The sequence below is a fragment of the Mesoplodon mirus genome (assembly GCF_964341445.2).
Source record: "Mesoplodon mirus genome assembly, chromosome: 17".
Lineage (NCBI taxonomy): Eukaryota > Metazoa > Chordata > Mammalia > Artiodactyla > Ziphiidae > Mesoplodon > Mesoplodon mirus.
Window position 1 is genome coordinate 75,995,964 of NC_138993.1, and position 23,563 is coordinate 76,019,526.

The window sequence follows — 23,563 nt, forward strand, 5'->3', positions numbered from 1 at the left end:
AGCCAATTTTCAAAAACAGAAGGCATGTCGGAGATTACAGACAGGATTCCTTACTTTCCCTACAGTTATGTTAGTTCAAAGTAAAAAATAAACTGCCAAGCTATATATTACATCACATAAACATTTACCACCCCAAATAGCACATTACCAAGAGTTACTTAAAGTTGTTCAACGTTGCATAAATGAAGGGACACAGAACCCAAACTTCCAGAGTCATCCCTCTTTCCAAGTCACTCAGCCAGTCCCTGAACTTGCTGGTGAATTGTGCGTCTGTTGCATTCTCTGAAATGCAGAAACGTGGTTCTGAACTTCGGTCTCCAATCACTGGACCTCCACAGATCGTGGGAGTCATTGGAAGTGTAAAAGGCAGGGAGCCAGAAACAGTGTGTGAATAAATGGGAAAGAGATTATTTCAAACTCTAGAGGAGACCATCAGATACTAAACGGAGTAAAGAAAGTTAAGCCCTGCAGTTTGGCCCAGCCCTTTGGACCAGCTGCATCTAGGGATCAACCAGGAAGAACAGATGCTAATATTCCCCAGAGCCCAGCACAGGACTTGACACAGGACACTGGCTCATCCTCCCTGAGGCCCGGGAAAGAAAAACATTCTCAGACTAAGACTTATTCAAATGTAAAGCTACTTAAATACATTCATTCATTCTTAACCTAAAATAACAGCAGATACAAACGTACAAAATCCTGGCGCTGGAGACGGATTGTACGCTGACATCATATCAACCTCCTCCCTTGATTGAGATGTGGGAAAATTCTACCCAAAATAGAATTGAACCGCTGGCTAAAAAATGTGAACACTGAACTGAGTATCCTCAAATAACCTGGCATGAGATGCGAAGGAAATACGAAAGGCACATCAGCAGAAAAGCTCCCTAACGCATTTGGTGGCATATTTTTAGTACTTAGTTAATATCAGCAGTATCACTAGGAGACCCAGTGCAGATAAGATTTTATAATTCTCATTTTCATCGTTGACTGCATGGAGACCCAGAGCCAGATTAGCTGATTTCTACAAGTTTCTCATTGAGTCAGCACTAAAGCCACAAATAGAAATGAGGTCAACCTCTACCTCCGTCTGTGTTTCTTCTAGGTCACTAGAGCAAGCTGGTTCCCAGCAAATATTAAATAGTTCACCCACATCGAGTTAGTCCCTTTTATGTCCATTTCACAGATAGGGAAATTAGGATTCTGATGCTTCACTGACACGTCACATGTCACTGGGTGACCCCTGCATGCTCCTGGGAACATGATTCAGAAATCTGAATTCCCAGTCCTGGCTTTCACCACAGGGCCACATTCTTTCCCAAATGTCACCGGAACACTTAAGCAAGCTCCGTATCCCAAGAGTTTTGAAATTAAGTAGCTAAAGAGGAAGTGACTCCCCCATGGACATGGCTCTTGCCATCCCGCACATATTTTTTTTAAGTTTCCTAATCTTTTGTTCAGACAAAAGTGCACTTGAATAATCTCACATCCCCTACCCCGCCCAAGGCTATTCTGGGCACCAGAGTACAGCACACAGACAGGACAAGCCTTCAATCAGCTCTACGATTAGCTGGCAAACAGCACACAGTGCACATGGGCCCAATTCTTCCTCCGAGCTTTCAGCAAATCTCCACGAGGGTTACGGGAAAAGCAGAGAGCTGGGCACATCATGCAAAGGCTTTTCATGCCGGTCCTTTCCAAGCCAGACTCCGCAGTTGTGGCTCCTCATGCGCTGGGGTTCAAGGCTGAATGTGCGGAGTTGAAATCACCTAGCAACAGGTCCCCTGAGTCATCTCTTTCCCGTGATGTGCTGGAGGCAAGGTCCAAGACGACATGGTGGCCCAAGTGAGATCCACAACCACTGTTACCACAGCAGCAAGAACTTAAAGTGGAAGACGAAAAAGAGAAGCTTGTACAATACTACCCAAAATGCTTCGAGGCAACTGCATCTAACGGTTTTATTCTTGAACGTCAGTGCAGTGTACTGTACTAATGTTAAAAAAGTTTATATATCAACCATGGAAGTGACTATCACTATATCCTCAAATGATGAAATTCAGAATTTGAGGAGAAAAAAACATAATGCTATAGACGAACGAATACAGCCATGGAGAATAATCTTGGCATCAAAATTAGCCATTCTAAATGAGGCATGAAATAGAATTTCGTGCATGAAGCAACTTACAAATTTTGCATCATCTATTATCTAGAGAAGGGCATACCTTTTTTAAAAAAACTCCATAAAATGTGGGAATAAAAGAGGTTTTTTTTATAATACCCAATTATTTCCCTTCCTCTTAAAATACCTGTAGAAACAAGCTCATGATGGAAATCCAATGCTAGAATATAGTCCCCTTCAAATCTTAGTCAAAAATCCAAATACCAATAAAGCCCTCAGGATGGTGAGGTCAAAATAGTGTGAAGGTTCTAAGGATAATATAGGATAACATCATTAACAACAACAAAAACTGAAATTAACACAAAATATATCTAGAGTAAGCAGTCTTCAAAAATCTTACTGTCAGAGGCCTATTATGCTTGTTTCAACAGCCAACATGGGATCACTATCTTTCAGTCAAATTTTGAATTATTTTTTCAAATAATTTAAGAATAATTATTATTTTATTATTAATAATAATTATTTTTTATATTATTTTAAAATAATATGATCGAGATAGCCTCATTCACCAGAAGGAAGACAGAAGAAGCTAGAAGAACTACAATCCTGCAGCCTGTGGAACAAAAACCACATTCACAGAAAGACAGACAAGATGAAAAGGCAGAGGGCTATGTACCAGATGAAGGAACAAGATAAAACCCCAGAAAAAGAACTAAATGAAGTGGAGATAGGAAAACCTCCAGAAACAGAATTCACAATAATGATAGTGAAGATGATCCAGGACCTCGGAAAAAGAATGGAGGCAAAGATCGAGAAGATGCAAGAAATGTTTAACAAAGACCTAGAAGAACAAACACCCAGAAGAATTAAATAACAAACAATCAGAGGTGAATAATACAAAAACTGAAATGAAAAATACACTAGAAGGAATCAATAACAGAATAACTGAGGCAGAAGAACGGAAGACAGAAGGGTGGAATTCACTGCCACAGAACAGAATAAAAAAAAAAGAATGAAAAGAAATGAAGACAGCCTAAGAGACCTCTGGGACATTAAACACAACAACATTTGCATTACAGGGGTCCCAGAAGGAGAAGAGAGAGAGAAAGGACCCGAGAAAATATTTGAAGAGATTATAGTTGGAAACTTCCCTAACATGGGAAAGGAAATAGCCACCCAAGTCCAGGAAGTGCAGAGAGTCCCAGGAGGATAAACCCAAGGAGAAACATGCCAAGACACATAGTAATCAAACTGACAAAAGTTAAAGACAAAGAAACATTATTGAAAGCAGCAAGGAAAAAACCACAAATAACATACAAGGGAACTCCCATAAGGTTAACAGCTGATTTCTCAGCATAAACTCTACAAGCCAGAAGGGAGTGGCAGGATATATTTAAAGTGATGAAAGGGAAGAACCTACAACTAAGATTACTCTACCCGGCAAGGATCTCATTCAGATTCAATGGAGAAATCAAAAGCCTTACAGAGAAGCAAAACGTAACAGAATTCATAAAAGCACCACCAAAACAGCTCTACAACAAATGCTAAAGGAACTTCTCTAAGTGGGAAACACAAGAAAGGGAAAGAACCTACAAAAACAAACCCATAACAATTAAGAAAATGGTAATAGGAACATACATATCGATAATTACCTTAAACATGAATGGATCAAATGCTCCAACCAAAAGACACAGGCTTGCTGCATGGATACAAAAACAAGACCCATATATATGCTGTCTACAAGAGACCCACTTCAGATCCAGGGACACGTACAGACTGAAAGTGAGGGGACAGAGAAAGACATTCCATGCAAATGGAAATCAAAAGAAAGCTGGAGTAGCAATACTCATATCAGATAAAATAGACTTTAAAATAAAGAATGTTACAAGAGACAAGGAAGGCTACTACAAAATGATCAAGGGATCAATCCAAGAAGAAGATATAACAATTATAAATATATATGCACCCAACATAGGACCACCTCAATACATAAGGCAAACGCTAACAGCTATAAAAGAGGAAATCAACAGTAACACAGTAATAGTGGGGGACTTTGACACCTCACTTACACCAATGGACAGATCATCCAAACAGAAAATTAATAAGGAAACACAAGCTGTAAATGACACAATGGACCAGATAGATTTAATAGATATTTAGAGAACATTCCATCCAAAAACAGCAAATTACACTTTCTTCTCAAGTGCACATGCAACATTCTCCAGGATAGATCACATCTTGGGTCACAAATCAAGACTCAGTAAATTTAAGAAAATTGAAATCATATCAAGCATCTTTTCTGACCACAACACTATGAGATTAGAAATCAATCACAGGGAATAAAAAGTAAAAAACACAAACACATGGAGGCTAAACAATATGTTACTAAATAACCAAGAGATCACTGAAGAAATCAAAGAGGAAATAAAAAAATACCTAGAGACAAATTACAACAAAAACACGATGATCCAAAACCTATGGGATGCAGCAAAAGCAGTTCTAAGAGAGAAGTTTATACCAATACAAGCCTACCTCAAGAAACAAGAAAAATCTCAAATAAACAATCTAACCTTACACCTAAAGGAATCAGAGAAAGAAGAACAAGCAAAACCCAAAGTTAGTAGAAGGAAAGAAATCATAAACATCAGAGCACAGATATATGAAATAGAAACAAAGAAAACAATAGCAAAGATCAATAAAACTAAAAGCTGGTTCTTTGAGAAGATAAACAAAATTGATAAACCATTTGCCAGACTCATCAAGAAAATGAGGGAGAGGACTCAAATCAATAAAATTAGAAATGAAAAAGAAGTTACAACAGACACCGCAGAAATACAAAGCATCCTAAGAGACTACTACAAGCAACTCCATGCCAATAAAATGGACAACCTGGAAGCAACGCACAAATTCTTAGAAAGGTGTAACCTTCCAAGACTGAACCAGAATGAAATAGAAAATATGAACAGACCAATCACAAGTAATGAAATTGAAACTGTGATTAAAAATCTTCCAACAAACAAAAGTCCAGGACCAGAAGGCTTCACAAGTGAATTCTAGCAAACATTTAGAGAAGAGCTAACACTCATCCTTCTCAAACTCTTCCAAAAAATTGCAAAGGAAGGAACACTCATAACCTCATTCTATGAGGCCACCATCACCCTGATACCAAAACCAGACAAAGATACTACCAAAAAAGAAAATTACAGACCAATATCACTGATGAATATAGATGCAAAAATCCTCAACAAAATACTAGCAAACAGAATCCAACAGCACATTAAAAGGATCATACACCATGATCAAGTGGGCTTTATCCCAGGGATGCAAGGATTCTTCAATATATGCAAATCCATCAATGTGATACACCATATTAACAAACTGAAGAAGAAAAACCATATGATCATCTCAATAGAAGCAGAAAAAGCTTTTGACAAAATTCAACACCCATTTATGATAAAAACTCTCCAGAAAGTGGGTATAGAGGGAACCTACCTCAACATAATAAAGGCCATATATGACAAACCCACAGCAAACATCATTCTCAATGGTGAAAAACTGAAAGCATTTCCTCTAAGATCAGGAACAAGACAAGGATGTCCACTCTCACCAGTATTATTCAACATAGTTTTGGAAGTCCTAGCCACGGCAATCAGAGAAGAAAAAGAAATAAAAGGAATATAAATTGGAAAAGAAGAAGTAAAACTGTCACTGTTTGCAGATGGCATGATACTATACACAGAGAATCCTAAAGATGCCACCAGAAAACTACTAGAGCTAATCAATGAATTTGGTAAAGTTGCAGGATACAAAATTAATGCACAGAAATCTCTTGTATTCCTATACACTAACAATGAAAGATCAGAAAGAGAAATTAAGGAAACAATCCCATTCACCATTGCAACAAAAAGAATAAAATACCTAGGAATAAATCTACCTAGGGAAGTAAAAGACCTGTACTCAGAAAACTATAAGACACTGATGAAAGAAATCAAAGATGACACAAACAGATGGAGAGATATACCATGTTCCTGGATTGGAAGAATCAATATTGTGAAGATGACTATACTACCCAAGGCAATCTATAGATTCAATGCAATCCCTATCAAATTACCAGTGGCATCTTTACAGAACTAGAACAAAAAAATCTTAAAATTTGTAATGGAGACACAAAAGACCCCAAATAGCCAAAGCAGTCTTGAGGGAAAAAACAAGAGCTGGAGGAATCAGACTCCCTGACTTCAGACTATACTACAAAGCTACAGTAATCAAGACAATATGGTACTGGCACAAAAACAGAAATATAGATCAATGGAACAGGAAAGAAAGCCCAGTGATAAACCTACACACCTATGGTCAACTAATCTATGACAAAGGAGGCAAGGATATACAATGGAGAAAAGACAGTCTCTTCAATAAGTGGTGCTGGGAAAACTGGACAGCTACATGTAAAAGAATGAAATTAGGACACTCCCTAACACCTTACACAAAAATAAACTCAAAATGGATTAGAGACCCAAATGTAAGACAGGACACTACAAAACTCTTAGAGGAAAACTTAGGAAGAACACTCTTTGACATAAATCACAGCAAGATCTTTTTTGATCCACCTCCTAGACTAATAGAAATAAAAACAAAAATAAACAAATGGGACCTAATGAAACTTAAAAGCTTTTGCAAAGCAAAGAAAACTACAAACAAGACGAAAAGACAACACTCAGAATGGGAGAATATATTTGCAAACGAAATCAATGGACAAAGGATTAATCTCCAAAATATATAAACAGCTCATGCAGTTCAATATCAAAAAAAAACCCAATCCAAAAATGGGCAGAAGACCTAAACAGACATTTCTCCAAAGAAGACATACAGATGGCCAAGAAGCACATGAAAAGCTGCTCAACATCACTAATTATTAGAGAAATGCAAATCAAAACTACAATGAGGTATCACCTCACACCAGTCAGAATGGGCATCATCAGAAAATCTACAAACAACAAATGCTGGAGAGGGTGTGGAGAAAAGGCAACCCTCTTGCACTGCTGGTGGGAATGTAAATTGATACAGCCACTGTGGAGAACAGTATGGAGGTGCCTTAAAAAACTAAAAATAGAACTACCATACGACCCAGCAACCCCACTACTGGGCATATACCCAGAGAAAACCATAATTCAAAAAGACAAATGCACCCCAATGTTCACTGCAGCACTATTTACAATAGCCAGGTCATGGAAGCAACCTAAATGCCCATCGACAGACGAATGGATAGAGAAGGTGTGGTACATGTATTCAATGGAATATTACTCAGCCATAAAAAGGAATGAAATTGGGTCATCTGTAGAGACGTGGATAATCTAGAGACTGTCATACAGAGTGAAGTAAGTCAGAAAGAGAAAAACAAATATCGTATATTAATGCATGTATGTGGAAGCTAGAAAAATGGTACACATGAACCGGTTTGCAGGGCAGAAATAGAGAAACAGATGTAGAGAACAAACATATGGACACCAAGGGGGGAAAGTGTTGGGGGGCAGGTAGTGGTGGATGAATTGGGAGATTGGGATTGACATGTATACATTAATACGTATAAGATGGATAACTAATAAGAACCTGCTGTATAAAAAATAAATAAAATTCTAAAATTCTAAAAAATAATAATAATATGATCATCAGGACTTCCCTGGTGGTCCAGTGGTAAAGAATCCGCCTTCCAATGAAGTGGACGTGGGTTCTATCCCTGGTCGGGAAACTAAGATCCCACATGCCGTGGGGTAACTAAGCCCATGCGCCACAACTACTGAGCTCACGCACCTCAACTTCACAGCCTGCATGCCACAAACTACAGAGCCCATGCATCCTGGAACCTGTGCACCACAACTAGATAGAACCCTGCGCACCACAACTAGAGAGAAGCCCATGCGCTGCAACGAAGATCCCGTGTGCTGCAACTAAGACCCGAACAGCCAAAAAGAATAAAAATAAAATATGGTCATGGATCTTCACAGTGCACTGACGCCCAAGGAAAGATGCTGCCCAAGACCTGGGCCCCCTCTCGACGGGGGACCAACTTGTTGGGCAGAGCCATCTACATGTGCTTGTTCATCCGTCAGAAAGCAGAACGCACCCAACAAGGGATGTTGATTGCAGAGATTCTGCAGTTGGGTGTCCATCTCTTGGAAATAAGTACTTTAAAGGCAGGGATATTTTTTATTCATTTGGCATTTGGCACGAACTTTGAACTCAGTAAAAAGTTGGTAACCGGATGATGAAATAACCAGTAGCATCACATGAACTTAGGATGAGGTAGGATTCTATCTACGTAGCCTAAAAGCTTTAAAACGGAGTAAAATATGGTTGCTGGGCAGGAGGGGATCCCAGGCCTCCCTTTCCCAATCCAAAGCCCTGTGGGCACCACGGAGACTAGCTAACATACCACAACTGGCCAAAGAAGCCACAGGGAGAGACAGTGTGGGCAGGACATGATACTGAATCAGCTCTCCCTTTCTGTCATCTGGTGCCTTGAGATTTCCATTTCCAAGCAAAACTGCAAATCACTGATGCAACGAAAGTATTCGCATTTGGAGCCAGAGTCCACCAAGCATTCAGTGATGGGGAAACTATTTCAGATGACGGGTCACAGTCAATGGGTGACTTCAGGACTGAGCCAAAAATTCCACAAGTCCAATTCCTTGAGCCCAGCAACAATCAGACATCTGCAGGACCATTTCCTGAATACCAATACTGCTGGGAAAGTGGTGGGAAGGCTCCGATCAGTGTCACAGGGTCATGGAAAAGCTCTGGGATGAGGCCCCACTGGGCTTCATCCACACCATGCAGCTTGACATTATAGCAGAAATACTGCCACCCGTGCAGAGGAGAGGAGAGGGGGAGGACATACACAACCAGAACCCTGAAGAGGCCTGGTTTTCCTGAGAAGAAGATGCCAACACTGACTCTCCTCTGCCCCACGAGACATATACCTGGAACGTTAAAAGAACGTGTGTGTCACTTGAAAGTAGACTACATCTGGGGGAGGGATGGAGTGGGAGTTTGGGGTTAGCTGATGCAAACTATTCTACACAGAATGGATGAATAACAAGGTCCTAACTGTACAGCACAGGGAACCATATTCAATATCCCGAGATAAACCATAATGGAAAAGAATATAAAAAAGAGTGTATATATATATGGATAACTGAATCACTTTGCTGTACACTTGAAAGTAACACAACACTGTAAATCAACTATACTTCAGTAAAAAAATTAACTACATTTCTTTAAATATAATACTGAAGATTGTTTCACATAATCGCTCTATCATTACTACTGTTTCATGCATTTAACATTTCAATATTAAACTACGAAGGAGTCAACTAATCATGCACCCAAAGCATGGCTTTATCTTTTTTATCTTCTTCCCCAAAGTCTCATTTTCTCTCTCAAGATTTGGTGATATTTCACTCGACATGGTCAATATGAGGAATCTTTACATAGTGGTCTCCATTGGAAATGTGGGTATATGCCAAGAGCTTTAGCAATTACATGTGAGGGTGGGGCGAGATGGGCAATTAAGAGGTTTTTTCCTAGAAATGAGGTCATTCCCCATCTTTACACATTCAAAGGATGAGAAGAATCAGAAAAGCAGAAAAGTGTTAAAAAGGAAAAAAAGGCTCCTTAATCCCTGACCCTCGTGTACTATAAGATCCAGTCTCTTCTCCAGGAGCCTCCTGGACCCACTCTTCCTAAACCACGGAGTTGGTTTGGGCAAGCAGACCTTACGTAGCCTCTCAACACTCCCGGCTTTGACCATCATCAGGCGTGTAGGGACTTGCTCCCAAGACTTCTGAAGCTACGGATAATCAGGTTTGTATGAAAAATGGGACAGACACAGTGCCGAGGTTTGGGAAAGGGAGCTTGCTGGTTGTACAGGAAGTAAATGGGAAAGCCTCTCTCCCTCTGCCCACATCTGGACTGCAGCTTTTACACCGGACTTTCCGCCTCAGGCTTTTTGAGCAGAGAAATCCCAGCCCCTGTGGCTAAGTCCATCTCATGGATAAGGTCCACAAATGCCCGGCTGATGGGTCATCAGCTTCACGCTGCCCACTGATACAGCACTTAATGCAGAAGCCTCTTCAAGAGGCCATGTTCAAGGATAGATTTCCGTTGGATAAATCCTGATATGGAAACATTATTTGAGCCCACGAGGAATTCTGGCACAATTCTAAGAATTTCAACATTGCCATGAAGGTTGGTTTTTAGAGCTAAGCTCAAATCGTACGTAATATAAAACTAGCAGGGTGCCAGTTACCGAGGAGATACACAATAAATATTCCTGATTAGTCAACATTTGCAAGAAATAAAACTGATACTTTCTGATCTACAAAAATCCACTTTGCACATCACCTGGTGAGAAAAAAAATGAATTATAAAGAGTTTTTCACAAAACGCTTTCTAAAGAACCATTCTTCAACCCAAGAATAATTCGAAGCAGTCCTAAGTGCATTCTCACTATCAACAATTTCAAACTCTTCCCCAAACGCCAGCTAAAAGCAAACAAACTGTCCAGCTTCACTGATCCAGTAAAAAACTTACTAAAACGACAGGCAAACTTGAGTGCTGACAAATTGTTGGTGGCAAAAAAAACCCTTAAAATTTTCCAAAGATTCTTAGGACTTATAAATAAATTCCAGACCTTTCTCCTTCACTAGAGCCAAGAATCACTTATGGAGGACACACTTGAAAGCTGTAAGCAGTGGCAAATGTCTTCTTCAATCATTTGTCTCTTGGGCTCTTTCTGAAAAATCAGTCTAAAATGCTTTCATTGTCTTATTCCAAAGCAGTAATCTGTTTAAAATATTTTAAGTATAAATATTTAAAGTTATTCCCCCGAAGTAGTCAGCTTCCCAAATTAGCAAGAAGCAAAATATTTTGATAATGTTTTTCCAAAGTCTGGTGGGTGTATTCAGTCCAATTTTGTGTATACATTTCCTGATATAGTTAATCTTTAATCGATAGCTTCGTTCCACTTCCCCATCAGACAGTAACAAGGGGAGCTTGCTCTCCGGAAAACATGTGTGTTTCTGGGCCTCATGCTCTATTAATACATTCAGATCTCAATGTGAAGGTTCAAATGTCCTGATGGGTTTTCCTGGGGACCCCTGTCCAATAACCCTCCCCCGACATCCGTTATCCTCTGGGCTTCAGCCTAGGTCTTGGCTCGCAACCACCTCCCGGGCCCAAACAGTGCCTCAAACCTGTGGGCATCAGTTACCCAACCCACTTCCAGATGGTCGCTGCCCCCTGAAATATCTGTACCCACACGCCACCCCCCATGGTCCCCTAGCACCCCAGCACATCCATGGAATCTCAGCTAAACATCCCTTCCTTGGGGAAGGACTCCTAAACACAAAGTGATTCAAAGAGAACTTTTACACCTAATTGATCCCATTAAATTAAGAGGCAATAAAGGAGGCATGAGCTTTTGAAACGGCCGTGTCCGGAAAGCCCCCAAGGGCTCTTTTTCTCGCCACTAGAGGGCGCAATGGGACCACCTTTTTTTTTTTTTTCCAAATCAAAATTCCCCCAGGGGACCCTGAAAGGGGTCAGCCTTTTTTCTTAAATATTCATAATCTTAATATATTAATATTAAATATTCAGTACCATTGAAGATATTAGTGCAGGCACAGCTAAGAGAAATCAGTTTTTTAAGGGTTACAATGCAGAACTCTAAGGGAAAGAATTTTAATGGGAATTAAAAATGTAATTTAAATTAAATATAAAACTAGTAACCTGAGCACTGAGGCTATTAAGTGACAGGTAAATGCTGTGACTCTAGAAATAATGTGAATTGTGAATGCTTTTCAGATTGCTTTTTTCACCCATTTTTTAAAACTTAGAGTATTTGAATCTAAAATAATACAGGGGAAAAAGTAAATTCAGTTTTCTAAATGACTGGAAATAGTAAATGTTGAAAAAATTAAATCCTATAAAACATGCATAAAACAGGTACAAATATGGTAGTAGGAAGGTCTCTAAAAAACAATTTCTAAATATCCAACTTCCAGTAAAATTTATATGAAGGATCTTCTTTGGTCCTTCTACTACAAGTTTATAGGAAACATATAGTTAAGGTAATTTAATCCATTCTCCTGATTTTTGCCACTTACGAAGGAAAAAAGTCCATCCAAATTTTAACAGCTTCCCCAAAAGATGATAATAATGTTTTGACATAGGGAGCTCTTGAAAATCAAAATCATGAATGTTTTTGCCTAAACCTATTACCTTACATAGTATAGTATAGACTTGAAAATTGTCTTTTAAAGCAGAAAAACAGTACAGACATAAAAGGGGCCTGACTGCAGCTTGGAACCTCACTTGGGGTGGCCCTGGAAGGTTGTGTATGTTGCGCACTGCAGGAAGGAGGCTGGGCACTGGCCCAGCAGGGGGTGCCTTATCTAAAGTGCCCATGGGCTTCCCTGGTGGCGCAGTGGTTGAGAGTCCGCCTGCTGGTGCAGGGAACATGGGTTCGTGCCCCGGTCCGGGAAGATCCCACATGCCGCAGAGCGGCTGGGCCCGTGAGCCATGGCCGCTGAGCCTGCGCATCCGGAGCCTGTGCTCCGCAATGGGAGAGGCCACAACAGTGAGAGGCCCGCGTACTGCAAAAAATAATAATAATAAAATAAAAATTAAAAATAAATAAAAATAAAAAATAAACTGCCCAGAGCAGCACAAAACCACTCAGAGGCCTAGGAGCTGCTGAGAACCTGCCTGCAAAATTGCACCTTTACTCACCAGCACAAGTGCCTTTTCTGTGTTTTCAAGTTCCATGAGATTTATCAAAAACCTACCTCCTACCTTAAAGATTGTGGGGAAGGAGTGAGATTGCAGGAACATAAATAATTGAAAATGAAATAGCAACAGGAGGTTAGCTGCTTTTTGAGCTTAGACAAGAAAAAATACATTTTTCTCAAAAAGACACTTTGCTTTATGTTCACTACCTTCAAACCAACGACCCTGAGGTTTAAAGAGACATATTCTATGTTATCAGCAAATTTTAGAAGTACCTGTTAGTGCACAATGCCTAAATAGTCCTTGGAGGGTTTTGTTACCACAGCTAAGGATGTTATTAACTTGAACTTGAAAATGAACGTGGGTGTGTGACAGGGTCCTGGAAGTGCGTGCATCCTGAACAAAATTAGGGCACATAAAAGTCAGGAAATGCCACAATCTAGGTCATGGCTCTTTTTTTTTTTTTAAGTCTGTGCTAACAGTAAATATGAAAAATGCAGAAGAATTATCCTGACAGTAATGATTATAATTACTAATATAAAAAGCATGCAAGATATTCTTTAGGTTTAACCTTGAGAGAAACTGCCAATTAGCAATTAAGAAAAAAAAATGTTTTCTTAAAACAATGTGTTAAATGCAAGTATCTATTGAAATTGGTTTTTACGGGTACCCCCTGCCAGGGGGCATTCCCTGGGCCCTCACACCCAGCACACGCAGTACACAGTAGGTGCTCACTAAATACGTTCATGAGGAATAAGGAAGCACAAAATGTTAAAGATTCCAAAGAAGTAATATAAACCTACCAAGAGGGTGCAGGTTTAGGAATTCCATTTTCAAACTTGACTCCAAAAGTAGGCATCTCTGCTCTGGGTTAGTGACCGGAGCTTTTGGGAATCCTACTTTCTACGTCCTCACTGTAGACTGACAATGCCACGTGATGGGGAAAGGACTTTGACATAGGAACCGAAAGATTCCCATAGTGGCTCCGGCACCAATCGCTTGGGCTCTCTGGAAACCTGTTCTGCCCAGTGTAAGACGGGACCCCTCCACCTGCCCCTCTTCCCTATCGGATCTTTTAAGAGTCAGATTGGATGGCGTTTTCAGAGCTACTTTGCACTGCATGAAACACTGAACAAATGCCTACAAACTAAACCCTCCTGACTGTCATCTATGTAAACACATCTCTTTTGCATTTATCGTTGTTTCTATGTCTGTCAGGTCAACTGCATTTCCTAAAACGCCACAGAATATTTTAAAAGGGAATGAAAATGCCATGTCGTCTCTTTTTTGTTCCTATCGGTCATGACCTGTGAATTATCTCATTCTTGTTGTTTTTTTTTTTTTAGAAGATGTTGGGGGTAGGAGTCTATTAATCAATTTATTTTTGCTGTGTTGGGCCTTCGCCTCTGCACAAGGTCCCTCTCCAGTTGTGGCAAGCGGGGGCCACTCTTCATCGCGGTGCGCGGGCCTCTCACTATCACGGCCTCTTGTTGCGGAGCACAGGCTCCAGACGCGCAGGCTCAGTAGTTGTGGCTCACGGGCCTAGTTGCTCCACGGCATATGGGATCCTCCCAGACCAGGGCTCGAACCCGTGTCCCCTGCATTAGCAGGCAGATTCTCAACCACTGCGCCACCAGGGAAGCCCTCATTCTTGTTTTTGTGGCTAAATTTAACATAGGAAAATAAGAATTTCTTGAGTATTTAAAAATATGACAGCTTTAAGAAATTCCTCCTTTATCTTATGCACAAGGTTTTTTATTTTTTTCCTTAATGGGTACGTTGGATATTAATTCTGTTCAAGCCCAGGACGTTGCATTTACTCTCCCGTGTCAGCCTGAGTCTGTTTGAGGCCAGCACATCACCAGCCGAGACAAAAGAGCTCCGGGACCCTTCTCTTCTTTTTACCCCGTAAAGAACTGAGAATACACATGTGTGTTGATGACCCCAAATGACTTCCTTTCCCTCCAACCAAGTTCCTTGACTGTATCGCATGGCTAATAACATTTCCCCCAACATGCTGCAGTAATGTCAAGACTTCATTAATCAAGCTCAGAACCTGAAAGATCCAAATAGTTCCCAGGAGGTTAAGACATGACAAATCAATTCTGTCCACACAATACAATACAACATGGGCCAACCTTGAGGTTTCACAAAACACACTGTTAGCTTAAGCTCATTAATTAGAAGGAGCCATGGTGGGATCAATCCTAATTAATAACCAAATTTGAACCTATTTTCAGTAAACACTGTTAATTCTTTTAAAACATTAAGGAAAGAAAAGAAATTAAGCAAGATGTCGAAGGGGATTTTTTTGGTCAAGATTGATTTTAAAACTGAATCGATAAGAAAAGCATATAACTGCGTAGTCAGTGCAAAATAAGGGTGCATAATTAACACAATAAATAGCTCCTTCTTAAATACTTAAAAACAAGCTTCCCTTCACCTCAATGTTGTTTGGCAACCTGTTTTCAAAAGATAATGTGGACATATATTTTTACCAAGGGGTATGGCCAAATTATTAAAAAATTTAAATTAGTAGCATCTTATTTAATGCCATTTTACTATATCTATTTTCAGAGGTAGTAAATGTTTGACTTATAAGATAGTTTCTTGCTTTTTTATTTTAAATTACATAATGCCAATAGATTAAAACATTACGCTCTTTGGCTAGGAGCTAAGTTGCAGAAACAGGCATATCACACTATAGTTTGTAAATTAGGCGGTATTAATGTTCTCATAAAAAACAGATGACAGATTGTAGTGTTTCAGAATGTGTGACGTTTTCCCATGTATTCTGTATTTAAATTTAAAAAATCAATTTGAAGACAGAAGACCCAATGGGTAAGTGTGTTAGAGAGACCAGACAGACTCGGGGCGGAGAAGGGGGGATGCTTGAAGGTCAGGCCACACCCATGCGCGATGCCCCCTCTCGCTCCCCACTCTGGGGGTCTGCGGCATCCAACAGAATAACAGGGCCAATTTCCCTTTGGCCAAAGGAGGCTGATCAGTCAAGTATCCTGAAGCGGCCTTCCCTGTCTCCTGCCCCACATATAAAATTGCCAATTTTGTAAAATTCCTGAGCTCTCATGGGAATTCTAAGCCAATGGGAGCCCACGAGGCATCCCTGAAAGAGTAAATAGGTTTCCAAACCCAATGCTTCTCCACAGGGAGAATCAGCACCTTTTGTGAAGAAATCGATGAAAAGCAATCATCTAACAGTAGTTTGATACTCCATGTCAACAGACTGCCATTGATTACTTGGGTCCAGAATTTCAAAATAACAAATATGGTAGCGACCTGGAGCTGGCCCTACATCAGGGTTTATGAAGAGACACACGGAGTCCTGCTCTGTGGACGGAGCTGGAACTCGCCCTGCCCTTCCTCGTTCCCTAAATCTACTCCAGAAGGACAGTCATGCCTGGTGACCTCGGGCTCTGGAAGCCCCCTTCTAGGGTTACCCACCGGGTAAGAGGTCTGGGATTCCAGGAAAGCAGGATGGGGCACAACTGTGGAAAGAGACACCACTGCCTGTAGAGCTGCACAACCACAGCTCAACGTGTTCGCTGCTGAGTAGAGGACAAGAGATTTGCTTCTTTTTTAAAAAAATTTGTTTTATTGATGATTAGTTAGTTGATGTATTATGTTGTGTTAATTTCTACCATACAGCAAAGTGATTCGGTTATACACCTATATATACATTCTTTTCCATTATGGTTTAGGTTCCTCAAAAAACTAAAAATAGAGTTGCCCTAGGATCCTGCAATCCCACTCCTGGGCATATAACCGGAGAAAACTCTAATTAGAAAAGATACATGCACCCCAGTGTTCACTGCACCACTATTTACAAGATCCAAGACACAGAAGTAACTTGCTTCTGAAATAAGATCGCCTACTCTCTTCTAGAATGTCTCCTTAATTATGTGATGGCACACAAGAAACACCTCAGGAGAGGGGCCTGTGTCGGGAGCGGAATAGTTGACAGGATGGAAAACGACGCGTGCGTGTTCCAATCTGTCACGGAGGGAAGCAAGTTCCTTTTTTAAAAAACAGAATTTTAAACTCTACTCACTGAGCAGATTACTTTGTTTGAAGCATCACTGGACGCATAGAATAGCTCTTACATTCACAGCACGGACACCCCTGTTTCTCTCCGTGTTACACCTCAAGCCCTTCCGTGAGGGGTGGGCCTTGGAGGGAACGGTGCCCCAGAGGGTGAACAGCCTCCAGGTTGGGGAACTTTCATTTTAAATTAAAGATGGACACTTTGTGCTAAGAATATAACGTCATATAAGTAAGTCAGAAAGGACAGGAATGGTTATTCCCACTAATACTGTCATAATTACAATCTTTTTCTCCCTCCCTTTTAGCTCTCGGCATTTACCCAGTAATAAGACCCAGGGGATGACCCCTGACCAACTGTCACTGGGCTGGGGGCAACCATCAGAGGAGTTCTTTCAGAAAGTCAGGATGATTTCAGAAAAGTTATTTCATACCAGCACTGACCTCCCGGCCCCTGGGAAAGTTTCACACATGAGATACAGAGAGCTGAATAGATGAGCAAGTGGAAAACACAAAAGCGTGAGGAAAGCAGAAGCCAATCCCCACCACGAACACTTCCTTGCAGGTATCGTGTGATTTTTCAAAACGGAAAACGGGGAGAAAAACCAGCTGGCCAAGAGGACTGAAGAAACGTTAACTTCCACAACAGCAGCCTCGAAAAATGAATGAGGAAAAGGCGGAGGAGTTAAAGGCTGCTGAATCACAGTCCCCTCTTCTCTGCATACATCACTGAGAAAGTATCCGACACTGAGGAGATGTCTGCTTGTGAAATAAGAGCCCGTTATGGCCTGACCTTCCATGCCTCAGACCAAGGGAGCGTTCCAACACTGACTGCATACCAAAGGCGTCCTGACACTGCATACCAAAGGCGTCCTGACACTGACTGTGTACCAAAGGCATCCTGACACTGCATACCAAAGGAGTCCTGACACTGCATACCAAAGGCGTCCTGACACTGCGTACCAAAGGCGTCCTGACACTGACTGTGTACCAAAGGCGTCCTGACACTGCGTACCAAAGGCGTCCTGACCCTGCATACCAAAGGCATCCTGACACTGCCTGCGTACCAAAGGCATCCTGACACTGCGTACCAAAGGCGTCCTGACACTGCGTACCAAAGGCGTCCTGACCCTGCATACCAAAGGCATCCTGACACTGACTGCGTACCACAGGCATCCTGACACTGCATACCAAAGGCGTCCTGACACTGTGTACCAAAGGCGTCCTGACACTGACTGTGTACCAAAGGCGTCCTGACACTGCGTACCAAAGGCGTCCTGACCCTGCATACCAAAGGAGTCCTGACACTGCATACCAAAGGAGTCCTGACCCTGCATACCAAAGGCGTCCTGACACTGCCTGCGTACCAAAGGCATCCTGACACTGCGTACCAAAGGCGTCCTGACACTGACTGCGTACCACAGGAGTCCTGACACTGCATACCAAAGGCGTCCTGACACTGCGTACCAAAGGCGTCCTGACACTGCGTACCAAAGGCGTCCTGACACTGACTGCATACCAAAGGCATCCTGACACTGCGTACCAAAGGCGTCCTGACACTGCGTACCAAAGGCGTCCTGACACTGACTGCGTACCAAAGGCGTCCTGACACTGACTGCGTACCACAGGCATCCTGACACTGCATACCAAAGGAGTCCTGACACTGCATACCAAAGGCGTCCTGACACTGCGTACCAAAGGAGTCCTGACATTGACTGCATACCAAAGGCGTCCTGACACTGTGTACCAAAGGCGTCCTGACATTGACTGCGTACCAAAGGAGTCCTGACACTGCATACCAAAGGCGTCCTGACACTGTGTACCAAAGGCGTCCTGACACTGCGTACCAAAGGCGTCCTGACACTGCCTGTGTACCAAAGGCGTCCTGACACTGACTGCGTACCACAGGCATCCTGACACTGCATACCAAAGGCGTCCTGACACTGTGTACCAAAGGCGTCCTGACACTGACTGTGTACCAAAGGCGTCCTGACACTGCGTACCAAAGGCGTCCTGACCCTGCATACCAAAGGAGTCCTGACACTGCATACCAAAGGAGTCCTGACCCTGCATACCAAAGGCGTCCTGACACTGCCTGCGTACCAAAGGCATCCTGACACTGCGTACCAAAGGCGTCCTGACACTGACTGCGTACCACAGGAGTCCTGACACTGCGTACCAAAGGCGTCCTGACACTGCGTACCAAAGGCGTCCTGACACTGCGTACCAAAGGCATCCTGACACTGCGTACCAAAGGCATCCTGACACTGTGTACCAAAGGCGTCCTGACATTGACTGCATACCAAAGGCGTCCTGACACTGCATACCAAAGGCGTCCTGACACTGACTGTGTACCAAAGGCGTCCTGACACTGACTGCGTACCAAAGGCGTCCTGACATTGACTGCGTACCAAAGGCGTCCTGACACTGCATACCAAAGGCGTCCTGACACTGCATACCAAAGGAGTCCTGACACTGCATACCAAAGGAGTCCTGACACTGCATACCAAAGGAGTCCTGACACAGACTGCATATCAAGGTTCCTTTTGGTAAAATTACATTTTACTCTAGAAAGGCCAGTAGTAGCAAAGCTCTAAAGAACCTTCTGGTATCTACAGAGAAGGCCTGAAATCAGAGCTAGTAGACATTTTGATTTGGAAGGTTTTAGAGCTCAGAGACCATGTCCTCCCTATTGGAGGTTTTCAACTTTAAATCAAAGTTCCTAGACTTTTTTTCAGGTGGAGAAACACACCTCAATCGCAAGGGCACAGATAAACACAGCTGCCCCGCACCACATCTGTAGAGGGCGAATACCTGTGAGGTGTGTCCTGCATCCTGAAAAGCAGCTCAAGAAAACCCCCCATCTCCCCATAAAGGCTGGGCTCCCTGGGCTCCCCTCTGAGGCCCACACCACCTGGGTGTCCCCCCAGACCACTGCTTCCATAAAGAGCACAGCTGCTTCTCACCTTCAAGTGGCCGTGGCCTACACCCTGCCGGCTCTAACGTCACCCTCCTGACTTGGTACCCCTGGTATCCCCGCCCGCTTCCCACAGCACCACATCCCGGAGGAGTCCCAAGTGGCAACCTTCAACACTGCCGATGCAGAAAGAGGAAAAGACCCAGGCTGGAAGGCGGGGCAGGGAGGGTTCCAATGGGATAATAGGGGAGGGCGGTGTTGGGGGTAGGGGGGTGTCTAGTAGAAAGAGTGTATGCACGTGTGTGCATATGCCTGTGTGTGAATATGCCTGTGTGTGCATGCCTGTGTGTGTACATGCCTGTGTGTGCATGCCTGTGTGTGTGCATGCCTGTGTGCGTGTGCATATGCCTGTGTGTGCATGCCTGTGTGTGTTCATGCCTGTGTGTGCATGCCTGTGTGTGTTCATGCCTGTGTGCGTGTGCATATGCCTGTGTGTGCATGCCTGTGTGTGTACATGCCTGTGTGTGTTCATGCCTGTGTGTGTTCATGCCTGTGTGCGTGTGCATATACCTGTGTGTGCATGCCTGTGTGTGTGCATATGCCTGTGTGTGTACATGCCTGTGTGTGAATGCCTGTGTGTGCATCCTGTGTGTGCATATACCTGTGTATGTACATGCCTATGTGTGAATGCCTCTGTGTGCATGCCTGTGTGTGCGTGCATGCCTGTGTGCGAGTGCATGCCTGTGTGCGTGCATGCCTGTGTGTGTGCATGCCTGTATGTGTGTGCATGCCTGTGTGTGAGTGCATGCCTGTGTGTGAGTGCATGCCTGTGTGTGTTTGCACACGCATGCAGGGGAGAGGCTGGGGAGATACAGGGAGGAATGCAGGCCCCAGAGAACGCATCACCAGAGGCGTGCCACAGGGCACCGCATAAACAGGTGCACCTGTGCAGGGGAGTGGAGAAGGCAAACCCGATCACCGTGGGAAGGAGCAGGAACGCCTGGTGGGAGGAACATGAAGGGCCGAACTGGTACAAAGAAAGGAAGGAGGAGAGTGTGGCGCGGCCGCACGGTGAAGTGCGCGAACCCCACTCGGGGCCAAGTCTAAGGGCACTGGAGTGTCTCCAGAGCCCTGGGGGCGGAAGAGGTCTGCACCCTGAGACCTCAGCTTCAGCTCCCATCCTCAGGGCCCTGGACCCACAAGGGCCTGAAGGACCGAGTCCTCAGCAGAGACCAGCAATCTAACGTCCATAAAAAAGAGCATCGCTCTGCTTCAGTAACCCCCAAACGGACTTCAGAATGTTATTTTTAGCTTTTCTGGAAGTTTCCCCGGCCGTAGATTACTCCTGCCCTGGCAGTCAGGGCGTTCAATTAGCTGTCAAGTCAGCGTCTCTTGCACGAACAGTGCGTCCCACATCCAGAGCGGGTGAGGATCTCAGGAAGCCAGGACGCCCCCCGGGGCCTCCTGCGCTGTGAGGTCAGGCCGTCTGGGCGCGCCCAGGGCTCAGCCTGTGTGGTCCCGAAGTGGACGAGCCTGCGCTACCCTTTAACAAGTGCCGCTGTATTTGGATTCAGACACCAAACCTCGGGGGCTCTGACTCCTTGCCGGGAGGGCCAGGACCCAATGCTCACCACCCGCAGCAGCCGTGGTGAAAGGACTTGTGCAGCACGCCTGTGAAACGCTGTGGGCCGGGGGCAAAGGTGGGACGCCCTGATGCAGAAGAGAAGACATCATTCCGCAGCCTCCTGCATCCAGAGACAGATGGCCTGGGAACAAGATGCACCCAGGCACCCCCACCCTCGCCTCGGAAACACCCAGCAGTGAGGAAAGACCCCGCTTAAGAAAAGAGTAACTCCCGAGGGCTTCCGGAGAGACACCCATTCCGCCCTTTCATGATTTGGGGTCTCATATGAGGAAGTGAGAAGATGCATGGGGGAGGGGGACAGTTGTCCATGGTAGTTTCCCAAAGTGCCCCATTTTCCACCCCAAATCAGGGCACACATGATGAACAACAGGGAATCAAAACTGGGAGCCTGGGCTTCCCTGGTGGCGCAGTGGTTGAGAATCTGCCTGCTAATGCAGGGGACACGGGTTCGAGCCTTGGTATGGGAGGATCCCACATGCCGCGGAGCAACTGGGCCCGTGAGCCACAACTGCTGAGCCTGCGCATCTGGAGCCTGTGCTCTGCAACAAGAGGCCGCCATAGTGAGAGGCGCCTGCGCACCGCGATGAAGAGTGGCCCCCGCTTGCCACAACTGGAGAAAGCCCTCGCACAGAAACGAGGACGCAACACAGCAAAAATAAATAAATTAAATTAAAACTGGGAGCCTAATTCACATGTCCTGCGCCTGGTACCTGAACTTCAGGTGTCTGCTCCTGGAAAGTTGTGTCCCTTTCCCTGACCCATGACCCCAGCTCAGCTCTGGACCCCCCGGGGCTCAGTCTCACGGCACTGCTTTCTCTCTGCCCTTGGAGCTCACAGCAGAGTGTTCAGCTTGGGGGTTACTGGTGCTGTTACTTGCATAATGCCTCCCTCTGCCTGGGACTGTCACATCCTCGAGGACAGGTGCCAGCCATCCCCTAAAACTATCGGCTCGCGGCCACGGCCAGGCAAAACCTCAACGAGACCCTCGAGATTGGAGTAGGGGGCACACGGCTCACTGCATCGACCCTGGATAGCCTGAACTCCTGTACCAATCTAGGGGAAACCACTGCACAACCAAGCATTTATCCAGACACTACAGACCTCAGAGTTCACACCAACCAACCTAGAGCCAGGGATTCCTCACCTGCAATCAGTGAACAAACATATGGACATCACCTGCCGCAATGAGACGCCCGCCCATAAAAAAATTCTTTGCACTAATCCTCAGGATCTAACAAGACATGTAGGAGAGCTTGTCATCTCTCATGCATGACCAAAAGCGTCTTCCAGCTCTTTGCTGGTTGGTCTATAAGCTTGAGAGTCAGCCCAACCTCATACGGATGAAGGTGACCAGAGAGGGACCTTGAACCAGGAAGGATGTCCGGACAGCATTTCAGGGAGGAGTCGAGAATCGTTAGCCCCCCAGGGTGGATTTCCAAGTGAAGAGATCTAGAGCTAGTTGGATTTGGGGCCAGATAAGCATGATGCTGCTATAAAACCCCGTGGCTATGGAGGTAGGCTAAGCCACACGTGGATACGGTGTGCAGGGGAACCTTTGACTTTTCCAAGGGGCTTGCCGAAGGGAAAGTAAGACCCAGGGGCACCCGCTCCCCACAGCCCACTGGCTCCCTCGTTCCCTGCGGCTATGTCTTCCTTTGTTTAATGACGCGTGGTGCCGAGCCACCCTGCAAGGCTGAGGGTTCTGTTAATGCCATTTCTGGGGGTGCAGCTCTCCACACCCACACCACGGAACCATCTCGCATCATTACGTGCCGTCTGGAAACACATCTTGAAGGCTCGTGATCTTCTACCCACAAATGGAGGAAAATCCAACTGTACAGCTCTCCTTCGTCAGGGCTGATGTTGAGTCTTTTTTTTTTTTTTGCGGTACGCGGGTCTCTCACTGTTGTGGCCTCTCCCGTTGCGGAGCACGGGCTCCGGATGCGCAGGCTCAGAGGCCATGGCTCACGGGCCCAACCGCTCCGCGGCATGTGGGATCTTCCCGGACCAGGGCACGAACCCATGTCCCCTACATCGT

At 44.2% G+C, this 23,563-nt stretch overlaps 1 protein-coding gene across 2 annotated transcripts in view; it reads right to left on the bottom strand.

Annotated features, from left to right (window-relative positions):
• The window catches only part of COL4A1 (collagen type IV alpha 1 chain), a 160,317-nt gene that overhangs the window by 64,145 nt on the left and 72,609 nt on the right, over positions 1-23,563 (bottom strand). The gene's annotated exons all lie outside the window — the stretch shown is intronic.